Source organism: Callionymus lyra, chromosome 5 (assembly GCF_982586985.1).
Source record: "Callionymus lyra chromosome 5, fCalLyr1.hap1.1, whole genome shotgun sequence".
Lineage (NCBI taxonomy): Eukaryota > Metazoa > Chordata > Actinopteri > Syngnathiformes > Callionymidae > Callionymus > Callionymus lyra.
Genome location: NC_141822.1, coordinates 2,832,083 through 2,838,082, shown reverse-complemented (window position 1 = coordinate 2,838,082; position 6,000 = coordinate 2,832,083). Strand labels below are relative to the sequence as shown.

General features: G+C 33.0%; 1 protein-coding gene across 1 annotated transcript in view; it reads left to right on the top strand.

Annotated features, from left to right (window-relative positions):
* Nucleotides 1-229, top strand: part of LOC148079029 (tripartite motif-containing protein 16-like) — a 2,481-nt gene extending 2,252 nt beyond the window's left edge. Inside the window, exon 1 of the mRNA XM_087792327.1 lies at nucleotides 1-229. This exon is cut by the window's left edge and continues 2,252 nt beyond it. The gene's annotated coding sequence lies outside the window, so the exon portion shown is untranslated.
* The last annotated feature ends 5,771 nt before the right edge of the window (nucleotides 230-6,000 follow it).

Sequence of the window (6,000 nt, the reverse complement as noted above, 5' to 3'; positions counted from 1 at the left end):
TTTTAAAAATGTACATATAGAAACATTGATTTTTATTCACTCAAATCTCGTCTTAAAACACACTTTTATTCTCTTTTAACACAGCATGAGACTCTGAGCTGTTTTTAGTGCTTTTGACTTGTTTTATTTTTGTGTTTTAACTGCTTTCTTAGTACTTTCATGTCATTGTTCAACACTTTGTATCGACTGTTGTTTTTAAAGTGTTTTATCAATAAACTTGATTGATGGATTATTTGTTCTTATTGAAATGTTAATCTAAATCAATGAATTATCTTTTTGAATCATTTATTCTAAATATAATAATATATAGATTATATATATATTTACACATTGAGTTCAATATTTTAATTCCAATAATTCAAAAACACATTTTCTAAATGCAATATTCTTTGGTTTATTCAATATAACATCGACATCTTTATATTTACTTTCTTACACCTTCGTTCTAAGATCACAATCAAAACTACTTTTATTGTTGTAAACACAACCGTGGATATTATGTGGTGACAACACAAAAGTACATGTTAATAATGAATAAATTAATACAAATAACACAAAAGTACATGTTAATAATGAATAAATTAATACAAATAACACAAAAGTACATGTTAATAATGAATAAATTAATACAAATGACACAAAAGTACATGTTAATAATGAATAAATTAATACAAATAACACAAAAGTACATGTTAATAATGAATAAATTAATACAAATAACACAAAATTACATGTTAATAATGAATAAATTAATACAAATAACACAAAAGTACATGTTAAAAATGAATAAATTAATACAAATAACACAAAATTACATGTTAATAATGAATAAATGAATACAAATAACACAAAATTACATGTTAATAATGAATAAATTAATACAAATAACACAAAATTAGTGCAACAGTCCATACTTTCCATTTTGCACATTTTCTGCACTTTATACATAATTACATTTTTATTTATGTTTAACGTTGTTTTTTTTACTGTTGGTGGAACAATTCACTAGCAATTGAAATAATAATAATTCTGGTTCTGATGTATAAACATGTTTTTGTATAGAATCTTAATTAAGAAGATAAATATATTAGATTATTTTGTCCTTTATATATACTGTGTTTATACAAAATGTACCTTTCAATGTAAAACATATTTAATTCAAATCTTAAAAAAGCTTCATTTCAAGAATAAAATTCAAAGTGTCAACATTTGAAACATGAAAGCGTTCAATATTCTGACACTGATTGACTTCCGTCCTCAAGTTTGAACTAATGTTTCTTATTCTCTCTGTGAACGATCAACACACTGTGGTGTGTTCAGAGGATGATGTTGTGAACTTAACAATATGTTCCGTTACTATGAATCACAAACAGAAAACTATGAATAACAAATACAAAAAATAATAATAATTGGAATGAAATAAAAACAGATTTTTCTTTTTTTAAATGAGACATTGTCATAAAATGTCATACAAATAAATAATGAATGAGTGATATTAGTTCCATTAAAATGTGTATTATTCATATAGAATATTAAAAATTGTTTTTTGTTTTTTTTAAATAATTCAAAAATGTATTTTGAAATTCAATTTTATTTTTACAGCATTTTAAATTCAATATAAAATGTTGGTGTAATAGGATATCAAAAGAGTTCTGAGGTACTTGATCAACTTCGATTATACCACTATTATACTATTGTACACTATTATACCTACATTTTTATATTGAATTAAAAAATGTTACAAGTTAGAAAAAATATTGAGTTCATGAAAATATTGTATTAATTTTTGGAATAAAAATATCAAACTTTAGGTGGAAAATTTGAAAATTTGAAAATTAAAAAAAATATATATATACATATATATATATATATATTGTAGTGATATGTAGTCACAAATAAACAAGCGTGGAATATCCGTGTAGGAGTTTTATTAACACACGTCTTTAGCCGTAGCTTCGGACCAAGAACAACACGTCACTCCCGATGTATCCATGCGCCGTGCGCTATAGAAAACATAGTCCCTTAACACCACATCTCCCTTCCTTTGAGTCTGTTGAGACACAGTGTTACCAGAACCTAATAAACATTTTCTTCAGAACAAATCAATAGAGATTTGTGCAAACAATATTTCAAGCATGTTTCTCGTAACATTTCTAATATCCCAGATATCACTCCTTTAACATCTAACTAGGGTATTCTCTCCGAACATTTATTGACACAAACTCCTTCAATCTTTCTGGAGGTTTTATTTCCACTTCTTCTCAACACTTTAGGACTCTCCGGTTTGACAGGAGAAGAATCTTCTTCTGTGGCTTCCGTTTGTTCACATTTTCCTTCTCAGTCTCGAGCCTTCAGTTGGTTGTTCAGGTGTTTAAACCGTTGTCTGAGATGATCTGTTTGGTCTCACTTCACCTTCGTCAGTCTGGACTATAGATGACCTTGGTGGATCAAAGCGTTTAACAACAGTCGCAGGTTTGATCCTTTTCCTGCTCTAGTTTTACACTAAAGTTCCGGATTGCAGCTCCGGCAAGGGTTTAGGATTGTACCTTGTGTTAAAGTTTCGACTGTACCTTTCCTTTCCTTCTGCATCTTTTTGCCTCACCTGCATCAGATCAGGCCATGCAGGCTGCGATCTAAGCTTCAATGGTTGGAAGAGTTGTGCGGATTTGTCTTCCCAACATCAACTGAGCTGGACTCACTCCAGTCACTTGTAAAGGTGTTGCTCTGTAGGACAAGAGTGCTAGTGATGGATCACTCTGTCTCAGGATCTGTTTTGCAGTTTGCACTGCCCTCTCTGCCTCACCATTAGCCTGTGCATTATTCTAGTTATATGATCAAAATCATAAGCTCTTGAAAAAGGCTGCAAACTCTTGACCTGAAAACTGTGGTCCTCTGTCAGTTATGAGTTTGTTTGGACAACCCCATCTTGCAAAGATGTTCTTCAGGCTGAAAACTGTACTGTCAGTGGTCAATTTTGAAAGGTGCAAAATTTCAATATACCGGGAAAAATAATCAACCACCACTAAATCGTTTTTTCCCTCAAAGTGACAAATGTCCGCCGAGATTCTCTCCCACGGACGACCTGGTAGCGGTGAACAGATAAGAGGCTCTTTCCTGTGAGATGGTTTCATCTCCTGACATTCTCTACACCACAGGTGTCAAACCGCTCCAGAAAAGGTTCAGGGGTCAATTTCTCTCAATTCTACATTCAAATGATAGAATATTTTGTGGAATAGTCACATCTTCAAGAAGAGATCAATGTCAGTCCATGATTGTTACCCATGGAAAGTATTTATTTATCTTCAATGTTCCATTTAAATGATCTAAAACAGGGGTGTCACACTTTTTCGGTTGGCGAGCTACTTTTCTAAAGATCAAGTTCAAAAGATCTACGATCATCAAATTTGCTCAACAGAAGTAAGAACATACTTCACTCACATGACTTGAAGTGAATGATAGTCATGATGGAAGGATGTGTGGATTTAATCATCTTCATAGAAATACTGACTTACATAAATAACTAGAGTCAGTCAGTGAGGAGCATATTTCCTCATAAGAAGATACTTTTCCTCTGAGAGTAACTTCCAAAGATGTCCATGAGACCTGGTCTTAAGCTCAGTGTCAGCATGTGCGTGACACGAATTGGAGCCTTTTTCCATGTCGAAATCAACAAACAATTCAGACGGGTTCATCCCTTTCCATGCCTCCATTTCAATATGTCCATCATGTTTAAATGAAGCACAAGAATTAAATTGATCCATTTCTGTGATCATGAAAAAAACAAAAACAAATGAAAACATGAATTTAAACCAACAGTTTATATGTGTTAATTTTAAACATGTCTGATATGAATCACACAAGTGGATTATTTAAATGTTAAAACATCTTCAGATGAAGTTTAACGAGAATAAAACTGTTCATCAGTAACTTCACATCATCATCGTCTCTGACGTCATTAGTATTTGTGTCTCACCTGCACCTGTTTAACGTGTTTGTGTTTCAGCGTATTCTTATTATATTCGTGAGATAAAGGTCATTTACAAACAGTCATGTGATGGTTTATTAATACAAGTGTGTTTTAAGGACGTGATCACAAAAGGAAAACCAGCATGTGTTGCTTTCATTGAAGCTGCAGCTTGACTTTGATGGAACTGACGTCATGTTTGTGTGACTCTAGAGAAGAACCTGAAGCGATCAAACATTATGTTCGATATATTATTAAAAATAACAAAGCTTATAATTCTATATCGTTTTTCTGAACTGCATAAAATGACTGTCGCACGTTTTGCTCTTTTTATTCTCGATTCATAAGAACTTTGCCGTGCGTTCGCTGGAAGAGGCGGGAGCTCTGATTGGCTGCTGCTCATGTCAATCAAATTGACAACCAATCGGCGCAATAACTATTTGATTGACCTGCACAGCAGCCAATCAGAGCTCTCTTCACTATTTTCTTACATCATTTTTATTAAATCACGTGATCTACTAGCAGCAGGTCGATCGCGGTCGCCGTATTGCCGACCCCTGCTGTGAAGAGTTCCACAGAAGTTCCGATGTTTTTAGAGAAGCTTGAGTCGAAACTGACGAGTCAGACGTTTGTAAACACGAGTGTTGATTTGTTTACAAACATGTTTTCCTTCATCAACGACATATTCTATCACGTCCTCGTAGAAGAAGATTTATTTAAGGAGATACTTCAGTATAATTCACTTTATTTCTGTTCAAAAACCTCTGATCCGTTCAAGATAAACCACGTTCATGCGAGTGTTTTTCCATTTCCTTAAATCCACTCGTATTCCTTTAACCTTTAACCTTCATCCGTGTGCAATAGAATCTTCAGAATATTGAATTAATTTAACTGTCCACTGTTTTTTTAAGCATATTGTTATTTTTGAATAGTTTATTTAAATCATTTCTATATTGAAAGGTTTTTTTTTTAAATTTAAATAATAATAATTTCATTTTTAAATATATTATTTACAGATAGACTATGATATTCTTTTTTTTTTTTAAAACATCTTTTTATTGATTTTCAGATATTAAGACATACATATTGAAACACACACACAAAATAAAAGGTATAATACAAAAACAAAGGAAGATCCCACCCTCCACCCCCGTAGAAAACCACCCCGCGGTCTCAGAGATCCAGACCCCCACCCACCTCTTAACAATCAGGGCTTGACAAAGACAGATGAATAAAATATAACAATGGTGAAAACATTCTTGTTTATATGTACAAACATAAAACCAATCAACTCAAAAAGGAACAATGATGCATAATAGTATACATTGATACAAACAGACAAAAAGAAAAGAAAAAACAATACTCCATACATATGGTGGTAAAAATAAAAATAGAACCCAAACTGTTCAAGTATTATGTAAGGTTCAGCTCTTTAACATGCTGCATGAAAGGGGACCAGGTTTCATGAAACTTCTCCAGACAATTTGACCGACTTTATTTTATTTTCTCTAACTGCAACATAGAGAGAAGTTCTTGAACCCAACTCTTAAATGATGGTCGTCTGACTCCCACTGCAGAAGAACAATCTGCTGCCATCAGTGAGGAAAATGCAATTGCGTTTGCATGTGCTGTTGATACAGAGAGGTCAGGTGGAGGTCGACAAATATACACATGTGTGGAGAAGGTGTTATTGCTTTTTTACACATGTGGGAAATACATTCAAATATTCTACTCCAGAAACCTTTGAGTGATGGACAAAGCCAGAACATATGACCCAAAGTAGCTGGTCTGTGAGAACATCTTGAACAATGTGGACTGACGTCTGGGTAGATTTTAGCAAGTCTCTCATTTGAATAATGCAAACGATGTAACACTTTAAATTGTATGAGACGTTGCTTTATGCAGTAAGATGACGAATGGATGCACTCTAAGCTACGCTGCCAGAAACTTGCACATCATTTAATGTTTAAATCTTGTTCCCAGGCTTAGTTTTGTCCCATGACAGAGGTTTGACCTTTTGCATGATCCTATATATT